Source organism: Megachile rotundata, chromosome 8 (assembly GCF_050947335.1).
Source record: "Megachile rotundata isolate GNS110a chromosome 8, iyMegRotu1, whole genome shotgun sequence".
NCBI lineage: Eukaryota > Metazoa > Arthropoda > Insecta > Hymenoptera > Megachilidae > Megachile > Megachile rotundata.
In genome coordinates this window covers 16674882-16701241 of record NC_134990.1, presented here as the reverse complement: position 1 = coordinate 16701241, position 26360 = coordinate 16674882, and the positions used below count along the sequence as shown (strand labels likewise).

The window sequence follows — 26360 nt, the reverse complement described above, 5'->3', positions numbered from 1 at the left end:
AAAAGAAACTAACTTAAATTGTAAAACTCTGAAAGGCACGTTTTTACTGGTCAAGAACCTTGAGAAAAAGAAAAGTCGTCGAAGGAGAATTCGTCACGAGTCTATAGACACTGTGAGTCCTACAGTTAAAATAAACATCTGCATCCTCTTCAACGTTTGTGAAAGTTTACGACCCGATAATTTTTGTAGAAGGAAACACTCAGTTTCTGTTAAATAAATCTAACAGATAGAATACTCGTAAATATTAAGGTAATTCCGAGCAACTCCGAACAGACGCAACGGTGTAAGAAAGTGCGAGAAGGTGGAACAAACGCTGGAATCCCGCGGTCAGTCCCAAGAGACCGAAAGTTAGGAAAAGCCATTGTACGCGCGCGAATATTCCATCTCGAGAAGGGCTCGAAGAGACGATACCGCGACCGCTGGTGGATGCGACCGGATACCCGGAGTGTTCGAGTGTCCGTGGCTGGAATCGGAATTCGATACAGCGGAAAAAGTTCGTAAAGCGGTTTCCAGAGCGGGAGAAAGAGATTTCTGAGACGGACGGAAAAGCAGGAACAAAACGGTCGATGCCTTGGAAATTACTATTCCCGGACGTGTTCGGATTCGTTTAACTCGTTTCGCAGGGAATTCCCTTTCTCCGGAAGCATTATCGCGCTTTTTCGGCACCTTGTTTCCCGAGGAAATCGAGAATATCGAGTCGCGAGCGAGGCGACATCGTTGGTCGATGACGAGATTAATTCGACTCGTTTCGCGGCGCACGCGAAGCAAAGCAAGCAACCCACATTGGCCCCGTGCTTCGCGTAATTACGACGATACCGCGTTAATCCTGAGGGTGAGCTGCTAGTTAAATTTAAGTTCGAGGATGTTGCACTCCAAGTTTCGAACAACTACGCGTAGTCCTGGTTCCATTTCAATGGGGCTTACACGCTTCGAACTAACTACGATCATTTTTTTCCTTCTATTTTTAGTTTAATTAAAAATCTACCGATAATCGGGTCACACGAAATTAATTAAAAATCCGTTCTACCCTTCGTCTGAATCGAACGCAGTCATCGTTAAGTTGGATGATCTTCGACGTCCGCGATAATTAAAAAGCATATTCCTCCGTCTATCTTACGATGTTTCCGTGCATACGACGTCCTCGACTGTACGAGGGTCTCGAATTCGAGGACCGCGAACTGGGTGAAAGTTGCCGAAGAAAGTGCGATTACGGTTTGTAAATCTTTTGTAATTCTCGCCTATTAAAAGAGCGATGAAGAAACCTGTTGGGTAAGGAACGTCTTCGAGAGGTCGTCGTCCGCTCGAGCGGATAGACGGTTCGATTTTCCCCTCCGTTAACGAGCCGGATTAACGCGACAATCGCGTTGGTAGTTTGCTCGGCCAAGGTGTTCCGATCGTGGACGCGAACAAGCCGGAAACCCCGTTGAATTCTGTCAGACTCAGCCGACGTCGCGACGCCAGGCGACGCGAGGCGACGCGACGATCGCCGTGTCATCGCGGACCGAAGAGATTGCTCCTTCTCGTTCTTCCCCGGTACTTTCAGCGGATCTTCCTTCTTCCATTGTTTTCTTCTCCGGCGTCGGTTCTTTTGTCCTCGTTATCGTTCGAGTTATCCGGCAGGGCGGCACCAATTATATCGGCGACCGTGAGCGTTCACGGCCAACGACAATAGAGATCGCCCGCAGTCTTTCCCGCCCCTCGAATCGTCCTTGGACCGGTTCGCTTACCCCATTCTCTTTTACCCTCGCTTTCGCTCCTGTTCCCGCTGAATGACGGAATCCACGCGGCAACCAGAATCTCTTTTCGATAACGCCATTGTCCCTGTCGATTCGTTCAACTACCTCCTCTCGCTTCGTCGCAATTTCCTGTCCCCGACCTGTACTACTTTGGACTTTGCCGGAATAAAAAGTCTCGTTTGTTTGCTTTGCCACGATCCATCAAAGACAACAGAGATCATCGCGATGAACAACGAACGAACGACGGAGCGAGAGAACGCGTTATCGTTTCAAAGTCTCTCCGTGGACTTTTTAAACTTTACCTACGCCGGAGTCGAAGGCAACACTCTTTGTTTCCGTTTCTTCTCTCGCTCCGTTCGTCTAATACATTTTCCTGTCAGCTTTTTGCTCCTTTGGAACTCGCTGTTTTAAAATTGCAGCCCTCGCAAATTGTACGGGATGCGAGAAGACGGTCCCGCGACGATCTCTATCCCTTTTACGAAAAGACGATTTGTAGCGACCAGGCGGAAGCAGAGAACAATGGATTTCCTCGAAAGAATAAACTACCGAAAGCTCGAAGGTAGAGTAGCTGAAACGTTTGTTCAGCTCCGCGTTATTTTGCTCGACGACGCGCGACGAACGGACAGCCGCGAATAAATCGTAATCTTAGCGAGACGGTGTCGCGCTATTAAGCAACAGGTGATCGTTGCTTTAGCGGCTAGATGAAAGACGTCTTTCGACGTTTCGAATTCGTGCCGAAACGGGGCTAAAAAACTCTGCTGTCGCTTCGAGCGAACCGTGAAACGATCGCGTGGTCGATCTTCCGAATTCGAGAATTCGGGCTAGACTCGCTGAAATATCGCGTCAAAATAGAATCGTGGCTCGGAAGGTTACGATAAGCAGACGTTCGACGAGAATTTCAGAATCATCGAATCGAATGAGATCGGCGAGGAAATAACGACCGCTTCGTTGGCCGTATTCCTGCATCTATTACGCTTTCATGAAAAACCATGACTGGCAGGATCGATTAAGAATCGCTTCCCGCGGCCAAAAATCGGACGTTAAGTAAAATTTGTGGCCGATCGACGACGAAATAATTCGTTGCCGTCGGTGCCGAGCGCTCGAGAAACGGAAGCTCGATAAGAAGCGAGCCAATAAACTATACCGGTTAAAATTCCCCGTAAAAGTCCCGTGCAAACGCGGTTTCATAATTCAAGCGCAGCGACGATGCGGCAGCTCGCTGGTGCTTTCGAGGCGCCCTCGAATATACCGGCTGCGCTTGTGTATCGCTCGCGTACAGCGGCATGTAAATGGGTCCAAGTATACGATACGTAGACGGCGCGTACGTGTGCCTCGCGTCGTTTCAGGGGAAATCGATCTGCGGAAAATTGGCTGGCCTCGCGAAAAAAGAGCTCGTTCGAGCGAAGGACACGCCGAGAGCGCGGTAAATCGCTAGAAAACGAAAACGACGGCGAAATCGGAAAATTAAATTCGGAGAGAAAGGCGCGACGCGACGGGTAAAAAGAGCCGGTCCGCAAACGGCTCTCGCCGCGACGCTACCTGGGCAAGAAAGTATTTGCCTTTGCGCCGCGGCGAACTTGCCCGGACGAGTCTCGGGGGATGAGTTTTTCTTAAATTCCGACGTTCAAAGGGGTGGAAACCGCTGCAAACGAAACGGAATCGAGAAATCGAGAAATTAAAGTTATAGAAGACGGGAATAAAAATTGCTTCCGCGCGTTCGCGCTACAAATTTCTGCTCCTTCTTTGAAAGTTTGCTCTCGTTGCGGGAGGCCGCGGAATCGCCGGTCCAATTTTCGTTGCATCCGCGGAAAATGATTAAACTCGCTTCCCTTTTCCTCTGTCTCGAACTTTGCCGGAGTTTTAATTGACGCGTACGACCGAAGCAGGGAAATATCGTAGGGACATTCGGTTGTTTCAAGAGGAAACGAAAGAAGGAACGAGTAAAGAAGCAGACACGATTCGATCGCGACGAGCTTGAATAACGTACGATGCTAGGCAGCAGCAGGTGGTGTAATACCGTATATCGCGCGCTCGGAGAGGAGAGGGCTGGTCTCGTAATATTCGAGCTACCGTTCTTCCTCTCAGCCCCGGCAGCGCTCTGTGTGTGCCCCTCCTTGAGAACGAATCGAGGCAACTCGTCTTAACGAAGCCCCGCATCGAGTGGCTTGGCTCGGTTTCGAGTGTCGGCTCTACAGGATTAGGCTCTAAAGACCAAACTCGTCTCTCTCTCGCTCGAACGAAAGAAGACGCGTTACAGGGAGTAGGACGACGGAAAGGGGTCATCCCTAAATTGTCTTTTGATCTGGTAATTAATTACGAGCGCGCTACGCTCGAGTCGGGGAGGAAAACCGAGCCTCTTCTCGCATTCATCGAGGCAACATGGCGCGAGTCGAATGGACTAAAGATAATCAAAGAAAAGAGGAAAACATCGAGATATCTTGACGAAAGAGGAAACAAGAAGACCGGAAGAGGATGCCGATAACAACGGAAAAAGAAAGAGCACCGAAGCTTTCAACCTTCGTTTCGAGCGTCGATGGCTTCTTATCAATTAATCGAGAAGCCCGTGCCTTTATGAACGGCCGATGGAAACGATTTACGGCAGAATTTATTGAATTTATTCAACCGATTACGACGATATCGCGAATATAAAGCGCCCGCGGAAACTTATCGATGCAACATCTATACAGCGTAACCGGGGAAAAAAGAAGAGTACCGGCGGACGAGGAAGCAGCGAGGAGGAACGCGGAGGAACGAAAGAGAACAGAGGCGGCTGATCGATCGGAAACTCAAAGTTTACCAATGTTTTTTCCAATTGAATCGCGTTCGTTTTTCAGAGACGCGGTGTTCTCGTACGAAGCATTTCCATCGATCAATTATTTAACCGACGCTTCGAGGAGGAGTTCGGCATCGCCAGCCTCCTGTTTCTCCTCGAGTTACGAGAGAGTAGAACGGACTGGGTATTATTATACCGGAGAGCAATCGATTCGAACGAAACGGCTATTACTTGCGTCACGTCGCAATCCGATCGGCATACTTTCGAGCTGCAAAAATAAAACGAGGATAAGACGCCGCTTTTCCGTTCCTCGACCGGCATACGCGGTCACCCACCGCCCGATACGATGCCTATTCAAAACTTTCCATCCCTGAAACGCGTCACTACTCGGTTAACACGCGTCATTCCGAATAAAGAAAAACCAAGACGATTCTCTCTACCCGGCTAATCATCGTTACGTTTAATCTTCTGAGAATTCCGGGAAAATCGACTTCCTCCGTCTTAGTCGCGCGCAAACTCCTAGAATCTCCCGGGAGCAGGAAAATTCGTGGAGTCGGAAGTTGGTCAGTATAACGATCTGCAAACAAGCTCGGATAACGCCGGTGTTTGTTCCTACATTTCCTTCGTGATACTTTCTCCGTGTAACTCCGCGATGGTGAGAAATAAGTTTGGGCGATTACGAGAATCGACGAATAGGCGCGAAAAGCCAAAGAGGATCGTTGTCGACGACAAGAGTAAATGGAGGGGCAGGCAAACGGCAACGACGGCGATTAAAGTGCAAAATCTCGTACGTGGATGTTCGATAATTCGATGAAAGGGTGGAACGATAAAAAGTTTCATTAGGGGAGCCGCGGTATAGCAACGGTGTTTGCCTATCGCTCGCTCGATCGACCGGCAATTATACGCGAATTTGTCGACGGCTCTACCGCATTTTCCATAGAATCGGTTGTTTTCCTACGATCGATTCGACTGTTTGCAACGACGCGGTCGGAACGTAAATTTTCATCGTGGCTCGAGGTATTCGTGGTGTTCGTAGTGCTCGAACCGAGGGGAGAGCGGACGAGAAGAGAAGGCGCGTTCGGTCGCAATAATTTCCCTGATCGAGAGGCGAAACGGCTGGAGCAGCAGTCAGATAACGCGACAAACCCGAGAAGCAGGCAAATCATCGATGTGGGCTCGACGCGTCGTCAGGATCGGTTATTAGAGGCGGATAATCGAGAAAGCGATCGCTCGGCGTGCTTACTCGCCGAGGTCTCGGTGAAACGTCCCACCTTGGCCGGGAAATCGATCGGGCCCGCTGATCCGTGCCAAATCGAGTCCGTTTCGTCGAATCGGTAATAACGATCGGCTCATGGTTACAGGTCGATGAAGTGGGTTCGCGACTTATGGAAAAAATCCGATCGATATTACCCGTCGAAACGCGTGCTCCTGTTATCGGGAATTTGCCGGCGTATGCGAGATGTTTGCAAAATAAATGTAAATATTCGTTGGTCCATTAGCTAATTAATCCGGTGCATTAGAGAAAATGCCAAACGGGATAGTCGCATCGAGGTTTACGGCGAAATTGTCGGAATAGTGGCGCAACGCGGTGTGCGAGCGTGCGTGTTACCGTGTGTCGGTGTGTGCGCGCGTGCGTGTGTGTACGAGCGGGGAACGCGTAGACGAACGAGAGAGAGTTCAGTTTTGGCGATCGTGACCTGAAACGGACTCGCCCGGCTAATGGACATCCGGTATTTCTCGGTGAATTTACCTCGGAATGGAACGAAGCTGCAGCGCGTTCGTTGCGAGTCGATTCGCTCGTCTTGGACGGATTTTCCTCTCGTGAACGAATCTCTTCTTTCGCGATACGGGACGAAAGAAATTGCTACGACGTCGATTACGCCCCGGTATTTCGCTCGACGAATTCGCCTCGTTATCGAGTGTCTCGATTCGGGATCGATCCAGGCTCGAACGCAACGAAATCGTGGAACAACGAACTTTGAAAAAACGAAGTACACGCGGCGGTTGTCGGGCGAACGACGGACGAGATAGAGGCGCTAATGAAATTTACGGGTGATAGGTTTCTCGTCCGGGCCGACGGACTCTCGAGGTTTCCTCTCGTTGACCGAGCTCGTTGCTTCGTCGTAATAACGCGCGGTTTAAAGGGCCGAGTCATTCTTCCTCTCGGGATCGACCTTCGATCGCGCGCAGGGCATTGTTCGTTACCCCTTTAATCCTACCCACCTTATCGCGAGATTCGATAAATTCTCGGAAGAGAAAGCTTCTCTAGCGTTCTCGCGTTGAAAGTTTTCGCGTAGCGTGGCGGAAGAAAGAACGCGGGCACTTTGGGGAAAGCCAGGCGAAAGCATTTTCCCCCACGGCTTTCAGAAAAACTTGCCGGAAGGGAAGGAGGTAGCGCGGCCGTAAATACGTCGATTCAGCGGCGCGCTCGTATTCTTAAGTAATTCATAAGCAGCCAGCTCCCAGAAAACGGTTTTATTTTCCCGTCCCTTCTTTTCGCGAGCGACCCCGCTCGCCACATTCGACCGTTCCAAGCGTTTCGTTTAACGGAAACAAAAATTGTCCCGCGAGCGAATGAATGGCTCGGTTGCACGGGACGGTCTCTAAAATTGCTGCCGAATACGGCCGGGGCCGAACCAGGTCTCGAACATCGCGAAACGACGTTCCTCGCGACGGCGATCGATCGCGCGTTCCATTATTACACGCGCTTTTTTTCCGCCAGACACACCGTTTCGCGGCAAAAGGATCGCGTATCGTACACAGACGATACGGAGCCGTTGGCGAACGCGTTCCTTTCCTTTCGTTTTAATACGGAAAACTCGCCCGCGAATAGCTGCGAGGGGTTTTCGATCGTGAGAAATTGGGGCCAGAACGTCGCCGGTGGTGCCGCGAAGAGGAAGGAGAGAGCTCCAGACAAGCGTGGCAAAGCGCGGAATCTCTCCATCAAAAGCTCAACAAAAGCTTGCTCGGAGCTTCGGCTTGCCGGTAGGAAAAGGGTATGAGAAGGCGAAAGAAGGGGATGTGCCAGAGAATGCCAGCTAATGTCTAAGACGCGTCAGGGAAGAGGTAGGAGTTGCGGGAAAAAAACCTACCACGATGCGGGGAAAAAGTATGCGGGAAAAGAAGGGGATAAAATGGACCCATCTCTTCTTGACTCGAGACGACGGCGACGTACGCATCGCGTCCGATCCACGTGCTTCCCTTGACCGATCGAGGAACGACTACGAATTAACGGTCGACGAGGTCGAGCGAAAAAGAAAGGAGCGTGAAAAAGCGGCTTCGAATCTTGAAAAATCGACGAGGTCTCGAGAAACGAGGAGGGATTCTCGCGGATACGGAGCAACGTCGGGAGCCTGAGGCTAGCATATTTTGAGCAGAATGAAAAAACATTGTTCCCTCTCGGGCAAACGATAGACAGATCGCGAGGCGGCTGAGAGGGCAGAGGATAGGAACGAGAGGCGTCTCTCGTCGAGCACTTGGTCCTTTTTATTATTCATGAAAATCGTGCTGTCGTTGCTTTCTCGTGGCCGTACACCGACCGAAGCTTAGAGACGACTCGGCGCGAATTAAAGCGCGCGGTCGTGTATCGAGGAGAGGCTATTTTCCAGAGTAGGGTACGACGAGCCGTGTTTGTCGATGCTCGCGTCACCGGACATTTTCGATTTGTTTTCACGCGTACTATCGACTCCGCTTTCGGGCGCGACGCGTTTTCGTAGAAAAATATTTTGCCGGAGAAGGGATCTTCGTGTTCGAGTATATTTCTCGATGGACGCGGCGAAACGGTAATAAAAAGAGGAAGGTATCCCGACTGCCGCAATTTCATTCTCGATTCGATGTCGACGCGACGCTCTCCGAGGTCCGCCTACCCTTAACGAGCCGGTAAGAAGGAAAACGACTTCGGGGAGGAGGCGGGTGGCCGTCCGGTACGGGTAAAACGAGGATGCGGAAGCCGGGCGAGAAGACGGGAAGAAAACGGTCGAAGGAAAAGAAAGGGGGACAGCCGTACGAGGGGAAAACGGCTGGTCGAAGTGGTTGAACGTAAGCCCGTAGGTTGCCGGCAAGTAGTCGCGAACACTGGAAGAAAGCGGGTAACGCCGTTACGTGGTTGTTGCGAAGGGAAAAGGGATGTTTATTTGTACTTCCTACACCCGGATGTCCGTCCTCGCGGATCGTAGAAAATGGCCGGTCGAGGATTCCATCTTTCTTTCTACCCTCCCGTGACCTCCGCAGGCCAACCAGCCAGCCAGCCACTCCTTCTTCGACCCTTTTCGCCTGGCGTTGCCGCCACGGAGTCTGGTTCCTCTCGTCGCTATTGCCTCGTTTTGTTCGACCTGACATATTTTTCGAAGGCTTTTGTGTCGCTGTAAGGACGGAGGCGGAGGAACGAGAAAAAAGCCACGAGAAAAAGTGGAGCGAATCGAAAGACCGTGAAAAGGGTATCGCGTCGACGACAATGGGAAAATTCGAGCTCGTCCGATGATTTCTCGCCTTTCCTCCTTACGAAACCATGCTTCGAAATCCAAGGCCAGATAAACCAGCGAAGGCGAAAGATCGAGACGTATCGAATAACAGGGACAAAAGCGAATCGCCGTCGATCGCGTTTTAACCGCAACGATCGTTACGCGATCCTTTCAAAGCGATTGGCGGAACTGACGGCCAACCCCTCTTCTCTTTTAATTCGCTTCTGGCCTCTACTCTTGCCTGGGAATTACTGCTTAATACCTCTGCTTGCCCGACACTCCGCTAAAATTGCCCGCGCCGTTGTCCAGACACGAACATCGAAAATCATGCCTCTCTCCCCGTCTCATTTGTCTAATTCGGAAGACGGGATAATTTTAGTTCGAGGTAACGAGTAAAAGTAGCGCGAAACAGCCCCCGTCGCGTTTGTCTACCTTTCGATCGTTTTTTCTAGTCGGTTTTATCGAACGGTAGAACGTAGCCCGATCATGCCTGGAGATTACTACTTAATACCACCGCTTGAGCGGGGCCGTCGAGTGGAACAACCCGCGTATGGGTCAGACACGGCGACTGAAACCCGTTAGAGCGCGGGTTACCGGTTTAATGGACTTTAATATCGATCGCGGTCCGATGTTGAAATTGTGCCACGAACGAATTTTAGATTATATCCCCCAACGGGAGAGCTACGACGCGTTATATTGGCTGCGTGTCCATAAACGGTGTTTACTACTTTGCCGTTCGATCGGCCGGATAAATCCGAAAATCCGGCAACAATTTATTCCGCGCATACGACAATTTCTTTGTTCGAACGTCGACGAGATCAACGGGTGGCGCGCATCGTTATAAAATAACGCGGGCGGTTCTTCGGTTTCGGCGACGTTCCAGCGAGAACCAGCGAGCAGCAACAACGTCGCGATAAATATGCCCATCGGACGGGGAACAAGATGCGTATCGGTTTTTCCGTGTACCGGCGAAGCCGAGTTTACAAAGGGGTTATCGCACAGAACGGCGCGCGTAGAATCAGCGACGCGCGTCGTTGCACGCTCGAAGGCCGAAACCGACGGAAGATATCGATCCGACGTAGGCGGCTGATTCGTGGAAACGAGTGGATGTAATTTTGCAAAATCACCGAACAGCAACCGTCCCGACGTTCGAGGCTGAAATCCCGAGTACGTTTCCAATTTTCGGATTTTCGGGATTTCCGCGAGTTCTCGGTGTCGAGAAGAGCGCGGTAATTGGATGTATCGCCTCGAAACGGGGACGCGGATAATCGCGAGAGCGAAGAAGGTCGCGTCACGAATCCCGGGATTTTCGAAAGAGGGAGAATCGGTCGACGATCAACGTACGCGTGATTAGTCCGATTAAAGGTTGACCGGTAAAATTCGTCCGCGACGCGTCAAGAAGACTCGGCGCGAGCCGTCAGCCGGTATAATTTCCATCCGTTTTGTCAGCGTTCCGCATTCTGCGCGGTGCTTCGCTCCTCTCGTCTCTGTTCGAGACGACATCGCCGTGTCTCCGTTCCTGCCACCGATTTCCTCCTCTTTCGCCCTCTTTCGCCCTGTCTATGGCGGTACTGGCGGCTTCTCCGCGCCTCGATAATTAATTTTACGTATCCAGTTTACGAGCGGGCGAAGCGGCGCGTAATCTGATTTCGCACCGAAATTGCTAGAGATTGTTCGCGAAAATTCACCTCTTCTCCCGTTTCCGCTCTTCCTAGCCGATTTTTCCTATCGTTCGCTCCCCGGCGTTGATCGACGCGCGACAACGGGGGACAAGATCCTCGCCGCATCGAGTGCCTTCGAACGTTCCGGGGCTCGGAAAACCGATTTTCTCCCTGACGGCGTAAATTCTAAACTCTCGGATCTCGTGGTCGTAGCGATTAAGAATGACTGCTTCTACGGACGAACGTAATTAATGTGCCGGTAACCGTCGCGGATCTTGATAGCGGGCAAACTTCCTAAGTGACAAAGTTTTCGCTAGTCAGGGTAGAAATACGCGCGTACTTTTCGCGTCTTCGCCCTATTCCGGCAGACGCTTAATTACCAGATTTTCTAATCTCGTCCGTTCGTCGTGGAATTTTTAACGCGCTCGCACTCGCGAAAAATAATAGTCATTTAGCGGAACGGAAGGCGAGCAGATCGATAGGGGTTTTCGATAGCGCGCTTTAGGAGGACGAATCGGAAAGTTAAATTAAGAAGCCATCTAGCTCATGAATCTTTCGTGGAGACTCGCGGTGAATGTCCGCAGTACGCTTCGTTTTCTCGATTTGGATTTCGCTTTCGCTCTCGAAGCGCTCGAACCGAGAGCGATGGACCATCGGTGGACGAAACGGTTTGTAAATATTTTCCGTGACACGGTGGCAAAGAAAGAAACGGAGGGAGGGATGGTCCATTGTCGAGCGGGCGGTCGATCAATCCTCGGTATCCGCGAGACCTATCGAATTCGAGAGAGAGACAGAAGGAAGGAGAGAGAAGCGTGGTCGTTACGGGTCAGGTTCCGAAAGACGGAACAAGAGGGTCGATAGAGAGAGCGTGGGACAAGAGGCAGAGCGGTTTGCGAAGGATAACTGCGTTACCGTGCACTTTGCCGCGATAACTTTGTTCCAGCCTCGGTGTTGCTTCCCGCAGTATTCGCTTCCAATGATCGCGTTTCAAGACTGCCGTTCGCCTATTTTGCAACGTTCGAGATACCGCTTCGTCAAACCGGCCAATGCGCTCGCGGCGCACTCGCTTCCGATACCGTCTTGCGGCTTCCGTCGCAAGCTACGCGTCCCGAAACTTCTGCTCGTAAACGCGCCCCGCGTTACGCGGGGAATCGATACGCTTCCGCGTGGATCGTAAGGTTTCGATTCGATTCGATTTAGGCGGATCGAAACGAACTGGACGGGCTACCATAGATCATATCGTTCGGTTTCCTGACTCCGTCATCGGTAATCCACTCGTTGGCGATCGACGAACCGTGGATATCGTTCGAGCGAGATCCCGCTATCTCCATTCCGCGTACGTCTCTCCTCTCGTCTCCTCCGTGACGTTACAATCCTCCCGTAGCCCCGCACCGCGCACACCGGACAACGAGCACAGAGTTCCCGGATTGCCTCCCTTTCCTCTTCGACATCGTACCGTCGCTGGTTAACGGACAGGGTCTTCGACTCTGGCAAGCAGCTCGGTCCGGTAGTTGCTTACATTACCATACGAATGGCCGATCGATCCAAGACCTCGACTACCTACCCACCCGTGGCCAGGTACTCGCGCACACACGCGACCGACCATCGTTCCAGGGAACGCGCAAACACTCGCGTCATCCTATCGAAGCGTACGCGAGCGCGCAAGTTTGCGCGAGAGTACGCTCCGGGCCAACAACCGAATCGTCGCGAATCGACCTATTGCGTTATTATCGCCGATCCTCGTACATTCGATACGGTCTCTCAGAGGAAGGCATGTGGCGTGCGTCGAAGAAACAGTTTATTGTCATTTAGAGCATTTTCGGCCTGATGCCGCTCCTTAGCTTTCGCTTATATCGGCAGGTGTTGAGAGATCATAGCTCGGCCACTGCAAGAGTCGGAACCCGGTCCAACCAGCGAGGACTTCGCTTGACTCCATTTCTGCTGTAAGGAATTTTAACCCCTTATAAAGAGTCAGACTCGTGACGCACGTTGCAGTTCAAATGTGACGAAACTGAATCATATTTGCAGAAAGATTGAGTTTTGATACTAATTTGCATAATTTAAGACTGCTAAATCCAAATTACACCTAACACTTCAACATTCTTTATTTCCTTTAATGCTGCAATAATAATTACGCAGCTCTGACTGACGCGCCTGGCGAAAATCGTGTAGGCTAAGAATTCCGTTACTGCTATTGAGTTAGAAAACACTCAACAGGAGGGAACCGGAAACAGCGTACGGATGATTCTTTCGAATATGACAAATGCGAACGTTTCTTCCGTCGTTCATCGGCGTCCCTCGAAATTACGTTTCGCAAACTTTTTCCGTCGGCCTAGCCGGAGAATCGTTTGCTCGTTAAGCGAGGGCTCGATCGAATTTCTACGACCTCGTGCCGGGACAAACGCACGGTCGCGTTTCGAAAGTGTATCGTTTCTAGGCACGCGCGTGGAATAGTAGATCGTTGGCGTTCGATGTGGGCGTAACTCGCGAAAGAGTATAGCGAGATGCAGGAAGCGTATTAGTGTTCGGATATGTTGCTCGGTGGGTCTGACGTATCTGGCGAGCAGGTTCCGCGCGAGTACGCGGCAAAGCCTCGATAATTCTCCGTTAACGAATCGAAGAACGCTCTTTCGCGTTGTCGCGACGTTACGCGACGTTCCGTCGAAAGCAGTTTGAAAATTTCTAATTAGTTTACGGCCACGCGCGCGAATATAGATAGCGGCGCAAATAGAGGCTCGGATAACAAGGTAATAATCGTCGAAGCACAGTGGCAGCTCGAAACACTTTATCGATTTTTCGTTATCTCGGCCGTGCCGGGCTTCGAAATTACGGTTTCGAATACGCGCGACCGCTTTTATTTAGAAGCGCGTTTTCGAATTACTCCGACGCAGACGATGCCTCGGTTGTTTCCGGAAATAGGAATCTTGCGAGCAGTTATGTCCCAGAGGATTTCAGCGAGGAGTTACTGGATAGAGGTACAATCTCCATTAGCGATTTCTCAGAACGCTCGCGTACTCGTTTCCGGTACGTGTCCTCTCCGTGTCTCTCTCTCCGCTTCTCCGTCTGGCTCGTTCTCATTCTGGTTCGTTGGTACGCGCATTCCGTGGTGCTGCCGGTTTAGAGACGGTTTCCTCGTTGTCACCGTTATCCCAAGGATCTCCGATTGCTGTTTTGCAAACGCTGCCCCCTTCGAATACGGCCAACTTTGCCGTTTCTCGCGGTCGCTAACGTAATTCGACCGCAACGCGATCTCCGAACGACACCCGTCCCGCAAAAGAGAATCGGACGAGGATTAGGCGAGCGAGTTCCGCAACGTCGATCGTTTACACCCGCAACGTCAATCAGCTAATGCGTTACCGGCAAAAAATCTTACCGCACCTTTTCCAACCGCGTATCCTAACTATTCAATGGCGCTCTCGCTTTAATTACTTTGGTTTAGCTTCTAATTCAACCGCCCCCTTTTGTCCTCCATTGTTCACGCGAAAAATTGAGCTTCCTTCGATCTTCGGTCGGGCACGTCTAAAAGAAAACCCGAGTCTTACCGATATCGATGGCAAATGTAGCGATTCGTTCGCTATGAAAGAAAATCCTTGGAATCTTTCCGCGGAGTTTCATCGAGCAAAAAGACGAAGGAAAAAGAGAAGAAACTTCTTCTCGGTCGAATTTGTTTTCTATTTTGCCGTTTTCCGTTTGCGGTTTCGTCTCTCCGAACGAACAGCTATTTGTTCGACGAACGTTCCGCGAACGATTTAATTAATCCGCGAAAAGCACAGTCCTCGAACACCGTTACCTCGCGGGTTGAGCGGTTACGGCCAGGAAAGGAAAATAATTACCGGTACCATCGTTTCCTGCCTCCTTCCTCCGTTCACATTCTCCGCCGCGTTCTAGAGACCCTTTCCCTCTCTCTCTCCCTCTCACGCTCGCGCTTTGTTTCTTCGCGGTCTGCTCCTCTTGTCGGAAAATTCCAACCAACGTCGGCACTTTCGCAGATTACGCGACCGAATAGCTGTCTCGAAATCGCGAGTCCGTAATTTCGTAAACGCGCGACAAAGAACTACCCGCTGAAAATCGTCCGTCGTGCCCTTCCGTTTCGATATTCCTCGTCGATCGGCTTTGTTGCGTTACCAGTTCATTCGATTACGTTCGTAATCACATCGGTCGAATCGGATTAAAACGCGTCCAATTTGTTTTCGTTACTGTTTGATACGTTAATTCGCCATATAGGTTGCACGCGTTAATCAGATGCGCGTTATTATCGAGCTTTATTTATCGAATTTAGGATCGAATTCGGAGTCGATTTGGCCGGGATGAACAGAGAGTAGTAACGACCGGTTAACTAGCTAGATTACGGATCGATCGAAGGAGAAGATTTGTATTCGGGAACGCGTGCGTTCGCGCGAAACGAAGCTCTCAGAGTACGGTCTCGTTGGCGATACCTCTGTAATGGATTACTTTTAATTAAGTAAACGCTGGGATTCCGCTTTACCGGTACGTTTCCTGCACATTTTCCGCGCAGCTTTATTCGCCGGAAAAGAGACCGAGAAGCGACGGATCGTTTTTGTTCGTGTTTGAACGAAAATCGGTTATAGACAAGTTCGGAAACCCGTACGCATCTCTACTTTGACCGGAAAGTAATACTTGGTCGAATAGCCGAGGGCGTCGCGATGCGATGCGAAGCGAAAAAGCGTTCCGGCGATTTATGCGTTACGTCGAAGGTTCGTCGAGCAGGAGCATTAAAAGCGGCGGTTTCGAGACGTTTCGAAATCGTTTGCCGGTACGATACACGATTTCGGTGGATCTCGAGAGCATCGCGACGGCTTTGTCGTCCTCCCTGGACTCTGATATTGCGCTCGGGAACGAGTCTCTGCCTCGAGAACGTAATATCGTAAGATCAAAGTTTTCCTCCCTTTCGTATCCACGTCCGGTTGGTTTTTCTCTTTTCCTTGCGCGAACGCGAAGGCAATTCTTCCCTCGTTAGCCTCGCGGATCACGAGCTGCCAGCGATGCAAACTTTTCCAACGAGAAAAACTCGTCGGAATCTGTACTCGATTCTCGAAACGGTTGATTATTTCACGGCAATAAGCGCCTCGAAAAAGCACGGCGCCATTCCCCGGCCCGTTGCAGTCCCCTTTCGTTTCTTCTCTTTTATTAGGACGCGAAACGCTTCTATCCTCGTCGGCCACGAATCCAAACGGATTACTTTTTTATTTCCTGTTCCGTTATCGTTTTCCGGTTGCGAGATCAAAAGTGCGCGCGACGAGAATGAAATTTCCTTGATACGTCGTCGACTTTGGTCGGCAAAAGGACTGCGGAAACGCGCGATTAAAGCGTCAGACCGTTGCCGAGGTATCGGATCGTTTAACAATTCAATGTTTTTAGCGGGGCAATACTGTACGAATAGTTTTATTTAAGAGAACACAACAATTGACACAATAACGTATTGAACTATTAAATGAAATCGTAAAACGTCTTATAATCTCCGTTTCTAAACTGACTGAACATCACTTTTTCAAAACACTAGCAACCACTTCACACAACATTTCACGCCGTTCTTTCATTAACCATCGTGCGCAATTGCAGTCATACACACAATTTCACAGTGGTTGCCAAACTATACATACATTCATCATCAAACCATACAATACCTTTAGAATCTTAAAAAATTACATTTTTTTTTTCTATAAAATGTTAGTGTAACATCTTGTAACAACTGTCATAATTCCGTCATTTTGAAATATTTTGCAAAACAAAAAATATTCTGTAACATAGTTATAATAAATTATACCTAAAACTTCGAAAATGCAAAACAAAGGTGTCCTATAAAGAAAAATTCACAAACAGCTTATTTTCATCTGTCCGAAGGTATTGCCCCCTTAAGCTAGCTCTGCTTAATTACCGGTCCAATTATTACCGCCTTTCCGGCAGGAAAGTAAGTTCGAATCCGAGGTAGTTACCGGGACTTTACGCTCCAGTTGCGACTCATAATCGTATCGGTTTTAAATGAAAATTCTGCGTTATAATCGTGTGGTCCTTTCGGCGAAAGAAGTCCGAGGAAGAAAGGGGAAGCGTGCGGGTAAAAGCTGGTAATCATAAATAACGAGAACAGGAGGCTCGGGTAAGAGAGCCGCGTCGTAAAACCAGCCAGAATATAACCCGCGCCAAATCACGGAGGCAGAGTCGCGCGTTAGTCGAGATAAGTCTGACCGTAGTTAATTAGACTCGCGAACAAACGTTTTCCCGTCTCCTCTTTTTTCCCCCTCGCGTAAAAACGCTCGACGCATATTTCGTTTGCCGTCTCTCGTTAGTCGCGTTCGTTGGACGATTCTCCGCGCTCATCCGGACGCGACTCTCTACCGAGAGTTGTATCGATATCGAACCACTTAACGGCCGGACGTCTGCTCGAGGAGAACGGCGAGCGACCGGCAAAGTAATCCCGCGGGTTCCTATTCGATTCCGCTCGGAGCTCTCTCCTCGTTCGATTCGTGGTCGGAACACGCGCGGAAGTCGTTGTTCTAGTACGGCGCGGAGAAATTTCCGATTACGAAAGCTATTACCGCGATCGGTAATAGCGAGCGAAACGAAACGGAAGTCGAGTCGTGGTGGTAACGGCGCGGCATGGAACACCACCACGGGAAAGAATTACGACGTCCGACGACGATTGCTTTTTCCCTTCTGTCGCGACGACGCTTTCTTGAAATTTCGTCGACCGTGTTCGTTGATAATACGAGCGAGCCCGTTAATTGCAGGTTCGCGACTTCGAAAGGTTACGTTATCTCCGGACTCCTGTTCCCGAACAAAAGAACTGCGAGAATTTCGTCTACGGTGCACCTGTGCAGTGCCACGAATGATTTTTCCATTAGAATAATGGAGTTGGCTGGGCTGGGATTACACACCGGAGAGAAATGCAATTTTTAATCGCGACCGAGTGCGTACAAAATAATTTGCGCGGATTCGCCCGGCACCCGTGGCGTGTTTGCTTTAGATTAAATACAGAATGCACGTATCGACGCTGTACCGCGAGATCGACGTTCGCTCTCTCCCCGACACGTAACAATGTTTGTCGGTGCAACGCAAATATCTTTTCCCATCTTCCGGCTAGTGATTCGAAAAATTTGTAACGCGGACAACAACGTTCGAACGAGAAATTGCGATTGGATCGTGCGCGAATTTCGAAACGTTTGAATAATTTTCCGTTTTACCAGCGTCGTGTTGGTCCATCATCGTTACCGGAGCAGGAAAAAGTTCGGTTTGAATATCGGCCGGAAATAAAGTTTCGTTACACCTTGGGAATTATATATTAATAATGTACCAGTAATATCACGGTGCCATGGTTGAAAGATTTACGAGGTTGAAACCGTTAATGCCGAAACTCTTCATCCTTTGATTGCATTATAATGCATCGTTGCTCGCCGGATAATTAAATTACATTACTATTTTGTATAATTCGGATCAATGAAATTCGAGGCCAGGGGAAACTCCGATAAATCCCATTTCCCATTCTCCCCGCTGTTCGGCAAACGAGATCCTAATGATTTACCTTTTGTTCGATGTATGCGGCCACGCGCGCGTACAACGATACGTACATACGTACGCGGTGCCGTGATTTTAATCTCCGATCTATTCTTCCCTTCTCTCCACGGGTTTAAGATCGTCCGATCTCGGCCTACGATAAATCATGCTCTCGTTCCGCTCTCCCATGTTTTTCCCCTTGCCAGCGGTTTTCCTTGCCCGCCGACATCTTCTCCACGGGCGAAACCAATCGAAAGGGAAGCCGACCAGGGATGAAACTTTCCGAGCTACTTCTGGTCCGGTGGCGGACGTTAAGAGTTCTCCAAGAAAGGCCGCGAAGAACCGGAGAAAGAAGAGGAGGAGGAGGAGAAGACGATGGAAAATCGGGATAGGGTGGTAAAAAAAGTAGTTGGTTGGTTCGGTTGGTCGGAAGGCTGGAACGAACAAGGTTGGAATCGCTCCAGAAGTAAGACTCGGACGAAAGCTCGTCGACGTCCATCGTCCTTTCCATTTATACCGTCTTCTCTCTTTATTTCTCGCTCGCACATCCGAGATATCGAAAATAATATCGGAGCTCCTGGGCGGGAAACTGAATTACGATATAAGCTCGATATCGACTCGAGATACGATTCAGTGGGAACGACCACGAGGACCGTCCGTTCCCTCCTTCGTCTCCTTTTCCGCGTGTGCGCCCTTCTATAGAAGTTTCAAGGGAAACGGATAAACCAATAATACCACCGCTTCTACGCCAGTTATTCGAAAATAAAGAGAACGAATCCGAAGAAAGAGAGCGAAAAAGTGGCTGCGACCAGGGAGCAGAAAGCCGTGGGGGACAAAGGAGCTGGGAAAAAATCGGTTTGTCGTGATTTTCTCTCGATCGGTGGATCTTCGTATTACCGTTCGCTCTCGGTGGTGATCGCGATCGTGACCAGCAATTGAATTTTCATCGTCGTTTTCCATCGTCTTTGCCCTCGGGGAAATTTTTCCGGTGGAAAGCAAGAGTCCACGCGATACGCGATCCCCGCCTTGTTTTCCTTTTTCCCCCGCAATTAAATCTCTCGTCGGATTCGAGTCCAACGCGTTGGAAAACGGACTGTTCGAAGCGGAACGCTTCCGATATCGATAATCGAATAATCAGATACGAACGCGTAAACGTACGTTCTATTCTGTTCGGTAATTGGCCCGGCCCCGTACACTGCCGATATCGGAACGCGACTGCGCTTTGTAATTGCGTTTTCTCGAAGGGATACCGGCGAAATCTCTTCCACGGCTAATCTTTTTTACCGGAGGATTCGGTTTTAGACTACGCCGCTTGAGCTTTGACGAGCCTCCGAACGAGTGCGAAAACGAAACAACCGACGACTATCATTACCGAATCCCTTTCGCGCTCGCGGAAGTAGCGCGCATCAGAGTACAGTCTCCGCGCACGGTTCAACGGTCCGTGTGCACGAAGAAGGATTACGTTTGATTAAGCGGAAACAGCTTTGGCTTTGCTTTAACGCCGACGGTAAGGGCCGTTCACGCGCCTCGTAAAAGTTCCGTCGAGTTTCGGTCAGACTACGCGCGAATCAATTTCCTCGTAACTCGTTCAATTTGTTGGAAAGCGATTCCGTTATCGCGTTAATTCGCCGATCTAAAACAGCCGGATTACAGGGGCCCGTATCCAGCAGCGATCGATTCGTCCAAGTTTTCAATCGGTGGAGTGTAGGTGTGCAGTGTGCCGCAAGACGGAGGGGAAGAACCGATGATCGCGTGTAAGCAAGGAAAATATTCGATGGAGTTTCTCGACGACAAAGTTTCTTTCGCGAGAAAGAAGGTAGGCGGGAGGATACGCTCGACTGATGCTTCTTCGTTGCGAGAATAGAGGCACCGCGTCGGGCCAGGCTATATACGGAGAACCGAAGTCCATTGGACCGAGGGGAAAGTTTACAGGAAGATGAAACTATTTCTTCGCGGAAGGGACCGACGGAGTTGGCATACTTTGACGGCGAAACGCCATACATAAAATTCCAAAGTTTCAGCACGTAGTTTGTCGTCGCGAGAGAAAGAGAGAGAGAAAGAGAGCACGCCCTTCCGCAATCGCGCAACTTGTTGGGTCGCTTCTTTTCTCGCTTTCCTGCTCGTTTCGCATACGGAAACGACGTTTCCGTTCCCATCGCTGCCGCGAACAAGCGTTCGACCACGGAGGATCTCTCGAGAAACGATTCGCGGTGTTGTTGGATCGCGGAGCTCGAGCTCGAACGCCGGTAAAACGATACGAGTTCCGAAAAAAGGACACGACACTGGTATTGTCCAGAGATAGGGGGAAACGAGCCGGTACATCGGACCAGGAAAAATAACACCGAGGGAGGACAAATGGGGAAACGAGAAACGGGAGGAAAGCGGAAAATGTCCAGGGGAAAAAGAGGAGTCACGGAAGGGTCGGGGAAGGGTGGTTTGATGGCCGACCGCTGCGCGACGACGCTCCGGAGGCTACTCTCTTACAAAGTCGACGAGCGTGGTCGAGCACGCGCGCGTCCTCGTCGCGATGCTGCACGAGACGTTCTCGAATACGACGGATACGCGCGTTTCGTGAAATTTCGAGAGCGTCGCGAGTTCCCTCCGGGGACAGGTAGCGAGGACTTTATCAAAATTGAAACGCGACACCTTTGTTGGAAACTCGCTACCCGTCGGAAGCTAGCAGAGAGAACACGAGATGCGATACACGCTCGAGTTTCTCTCTCGCTATCCGACAGTTCTTCTTTCGAGTTGGCAGCGCGGTAACTTGTACGCCCCGCGCGCGTTCTTAGTTTCGAGCCTTTCTCGCGACCAGATCTCCTAGGCGAAAGAATCTCTTGATACGGTTTATCGCGCTGAATTTACGGATCGGATCGCTTTATTACGGCGAATTTAAACGATCCGTTCGAGCGAGCAACTCGGCGAGCGGAGCACCGCGCTCCTAGGGTAATTAGATGAACCGACGCGAAACTCTGCAGCTATCTGTAATTTTCATCCGATGCTACTAATCAGATTAGCAAATTATTCAAGACTAAATCGGTGAACTCGGCACGAAGGCACAGGCCGGAGGTAAATCTGACGATGGAACCGCGCTTACGACCCCTGCCGCCTGGACCCTCTATCTGCGTCGTTTATCTCGGCCAATAACGAGTCCGTTAATTGCGCCGGCACGGCAACTTGGCCGATTGCCTGAAAAATTTCACGCGATCCACGACGTTCCCCGGCGGAAAGAGGCCATCTTCCGGAAACGGTGGGATTCCTTGCGCGGTGTTCGACGTCGCGATCGATGGTCGAAACGGCGCGACGTGCCGCGTCGGCCAGCATGCCGGTTCGATAAATCGAATCACCGGTACGCGTACAGATTTCAGTTGACGCCCAATTGCGCGCCTAATTATTAATCGTGACAGTGCAATTATGTCGGGTGTACGCGCGTGATCCGCACAGACGGACGGACGTGGGCTGGTGTACGCGAGAACTCTGTTTGGTTCCACGGCACGTTGTTTCGCCAAGTTAGCCCCGTGTCACCGCGTGCTCTGTCTTCCTCCATCCGATTCCCGGCCGCGTCGCGTACAACCTTCCCTTTCCATCCGGTGTACCCTAGAGTAAATATACGCGTGTTTGTCGACCATACGGATATATTTAAGTGCGCGTGCACAAACACACGGATTCGGCCCGAACGCACGCGGATGCGATCGCATCGCGAATAATGCTCCTCCATGTCCCCGCGAGACTCTGTTTACTGTTTACGCTCGATGGCAGGACACGCGAAAGCTCTCCCTCGAACAACGTAACCGAGTCTCGGATAAAAGAAAAATGCCGACTCGTTACTAGAGGATCACGGAAGAGTCTATTCGAAATCCTAACAGCTCGATCTAGATTTGGCTCCGAAGAGCTATTCGCGCGCGTCGCAGCGTTCGAAGAATCGCCGGGGTTTGATTCGACGCTTAAACCGCGATTTCGCTCGTTCGTAAAAGGCGGGGTAAAAAGCGCGGTTAGGTAAGGTTTTCGTTTGATTCGGTATCGGCTTTGCGGAACAATCGAACGGATCGAGACGGGAGAAGCTACGCGAGAGCTACGAGAGACAAGCACGAGCATCTTTGGAGGATACGTAAAGTGGATGCAGAAAAATACGAAGAGGAAGGGGAACGAACATATCCCGAGTGGCAGAACGCGGAAGCCTGCAATTGGAAATGCAATTTTGATGGAGTATACGAGCAAGAGAGCTGCTCGTAAGCCGAAGTAGCGAGCGAAGATGGTGTTTGTATCGGTGTCGGTGTCGATGTCGACGTCGATGTCGGAAGGGCAGCTTCTCGCAGGGATGCGAACTTCCACGAACAGCCTTTACTTTAGTGGTCGTAGACGGGCGGACAGGTGGAAGAAGGAAGGGAGGTCACTAGGAGGCCATTAGGTAAAGTAGGTTTTGACTTATGCCGTCGCACTAGACGGCCGATAGATCTCTATAAACTGCTGCATAAAATATAAGAGCGAGCCTGATCGTATCTATACGGCGACGCGCTACCTGTAACCGCCTCTTCGACCAAACTCCATTCGAAGAAGGCGCGTTCTCCCTTCTAACCTCGTCGCGACTAACCGATTACCCTCCAGGCCCTTTCTTCCGCCTTCTCGCCACCTTTTCCCGGTCAAAAGATAGTACAACGCGGATTTCTTCCTTCGACCTCTTTATTATTTACGACATGGCCACCCTCCGACCGCGATCGCCCTCTTCTTTCCGTTGAATACCAATGCGATATCCTACAAAGTTTTTTTCCTCTCGATAAACGTTCGGCCCTCTCGAAACGATGTATCGGCAAAACGTTCCTGCGCGATATCTCCGGATTTCAACGAGCATCGACTACGAATTATTGTTACTCGCTCGTCGTAGGACCGCAGTCTCGGTTCAGCGTTATTAATGAATCGTGCCCTCCGAATATCACGGACTTTGTACCGATGCGTAATCCTTCTGGTAGCGGCACAAAGAGTAAGAGAGTCGGGCGTACGAGGGGTGGAGGACGAGTTCGCTTTATCACCGATTCCACGGTGTCTGTACTATATCGCGCGAGCGAATTTAATTGCGACCGGTGCTATTACTTGCACAAAGGAGGACAGACCGTGCCGAGATTCGCGGAAATCTTACGTTATAAATCATTGCAGCGAACGCTAGCGCGGAGGAGCCTCCCGCCTGGCCGCTCGCGCGACCGTGCGCGCGCGCGCTATTGATTTCGGTCGCGGCCGCCCATTAAAATTCTCCGCTAATTTTAATCACGTTCCGCGTAGTTCGTGCGCTTGGTAAACAGTGGCACCGCGACCAACGAAAACATCGGGAAATCCGATTTCGCGAGGCGAGACATCCGCGTTACGATATCCGTCCGGATACCGCGCGTCGATTCGACGGGAAATCGAACGGAGTTGCTCGAGGATGCTTCTGCTCGAACCGTTTTACCGATTATCCGGTCCAATTTACGACCGATTGCCGAACCGGCCAAATCGAGGATCGATTTCCTCGCATTTTTCGTTCTTCGCGCTTCGTACGACAAATCGAGGAAGTTTTCGGCGCCGAACACGGTGGTGCATCCGGTGAGACAGATTCGATTCACGCGAACTGGCGGAGATTGTTTCGGCTCGTTAACAGTGTACGCGTTCGAAACGCGTCCGATAACAGCGCGAAAACGCGACGCAACGACGGTAACGACGTCTCCATTATGATTTACCGTAATCGAGTGTAACCGTTTAGCAGCTGGCATAGGTTATACGCGATTACGGATAGTTCGATTAGCGCTCAAATATTTACTCGAACCGTGGTCGGTATCCGCGACGTTACATCGCATCATCGAGCGCTCGACTTCGAGCAGGGTATAAAACGAGCCGCGATCGTTCGCTTCGATTACAGAAATTTGGCTCGGATACGAGCGATCGAATTCGCAGACGTCTCGTAGCGGCGGTGGTCGCGATCGATGGTAACCTCGGTTAATAGTCGAACGCACCGTGGCCGTGTTGGCCGTCGAAAACCCGAGCTGCTCCTCCTGCTCGTTGTTTCGTCGAACCGACACCGGTAACGGTGATAAATTAATTCGTTCCCCACGTGCCCCGCCCCGTCCCGCTCCGAATGACGTTGCGAGCCCTCCGATTTGGAAATCGAACGTGTTCGGCGACGTCGCTTTTAAGCCCTCTCGACGTTCCTTCTCGATATTAGTGGACAACGATATCGCTGGTCCCAGGTCCAGAAAATGGGGGGAGCGAGATCAAAGCGAAGACGAAGCCGTGCAACGTCGGTACCGGGGCAACGTATATACTTTTCCGTTTGAATGCAGTTCGCGTATAAAGCACTTTTCGGCAGCTTCCATTGGCCCTGCCGGTGTTCCGTACGACTCTTAGAACTCTGTTCCGCTTTTCTTATGTACTCGAGAGCCGCTCTTCTCCCTCCCGCCGTTCCATCCTACTGCTCCCTCGTCGTCGTTGGTTCTACAGCCAGGCCTCATTCATTACTACTTTTCTTATTTTCGACAGGGGAACCCGCTACCATCTGCGTCCGTTCATCCAGCCGTCGCGTCGGTCCGTCCGCCCGGCTCGTCTGGCTACGCTATTCCTTTCTCTCCGGATAACCAGAAGGTTTCCTCTTCAAATGCTGCTCACTTTTCACTCGACATACAAACTTCTTCCCTCTTTCTTCCTTCAACTGTTTCGTACGTTTTCACGGTTACGCTCTTCCCTCCTCCGCCTCCTTGCCATCTATTCCTTCGCAACGTCTAGCTTCTTCCAGATACCGACCTTTCTTGTTCCTATCGTTGCTCCGCCGTTCTCTTTCGCTTCTTTCTCGCGTCTCGTCTTCGGCCCACACGGGTCGCTTCCGGCTCCCTACGATTCTCCTCCGGCAGCCACCCAATCTCCATTAGTATAATTGCCGGAGAACTACCCGCATCCGAAAGATGCGGGCTACGAACGGTTTTCGAGAACGTTTCCACGTCGGTTGCTTCCGACTCGAGCTACTTATTTAAATGCCTCGATCTCCAGCGATCTCGTATTTGTCGGTCGTCGTATTCTTTCGTTTTCCCGAAACTCTTCTCTCTCCGGCCACCCCCTATCCTTCCTCGACTTCCAACGAGCTTCCCTTATCGGTAGTCCGGACCCCCCTCCGCTCGCTACGTTATTCCGAGTTCGCGGACGAGATTTAACGCGACGACGTGTTCCGATTTCACGGGCGGAACCGGTGAAAAAAGGTTTACGTCGACGGCGTGAGCAGCGCCGCTAATTCGAAGCACGGCGACCGGGGAAATAAATTTGTCTCGGCGGAGGATTTTTCGTTGCGGCGACCGATCGGTCGATGTACGCGCGAATAAGCATCGACGGAAGAAAGTCGGCTGGCGGAAAGTAGCGCAGGGAGGGAAGCGGAGGGTGAACAAAGCGGACGAGCAACCGGGGCGGGAGAGTTTTCGACGCGGCAGAGAAGCACGAGTTCCAGACGGTAGTCGTCCGCAACGAGTACAGACAGAACTTTCACAATATTCCCTCGGCCTGTTAGCCCTCTTATTCGATAAAAGTTGCAGGAATTTATCGCGTGGCCATTTCCAACGGTATCGTAGAAAGCCACGGCTTCGGGCATTGTGCAACCACCGTGTAGCATTCAGCAGCGCGGACTGCGACCCACCTACCGCTCTCCTGAATACCCATTCAACTCGTCCGTCCGTGTTTTCCTATGTCCTACGTCCTACGAACCGCCGTATCCGTTGCTCGCGCGACCGTTCGCGTTTCCTTCGTGCCGGATAGCGCCACCGTCGTTTCACCCTTTGCCACCGAGACCCGAGAATCCTGCTTTTCACCTCGTTTCCGCGCGCGACTCGATCGACTCGTTTCCCTTCTCGCGCCGGAGCACCGTAATCTTCCGGTTTTTTTCACCTTTCTCGCGCCGGAGCGAGGAAAAAGAAACAAAGAGAGGAAAAGACGGGGAAGAAGAAGAGCCAATTAGAAGTCGCAGAGTTCTCCAATTAACGTCGCGAGCCGCGATCGTTCAAACTCCGATCCCCGCCGTTTCCGCTCCCGTTTACCCTGTTCCAGACTTCTTCCCGGATTATAATTAACCGATTTATAGCCGGCGTGATTCGGAGCGAGCCGAGAACGACGAAAAAGGGGGCGGACGTGAGTTAGATTGAGAGCCGTGTTAGGAACAGCCTCGAAGGGAAGAGAATCGTCCGTGTACGAACGGAGAACGGGAGAGACAGATATCGAATGC

General features: G+C 50.9%; 1 protein-coding gene across 10 annotated transcripts in view; it reads right to left on the bottom strand.

The window, feature by feature from the left end:
• Positions 1 to 26360, bottom strand: part of Lar (tyrosine-protein phosphatase Lar) — a 152015-nt gene that overhangs the window by 28016 nt on the left and 97639 nt on the right. The window lies entirely within an intron of this gene.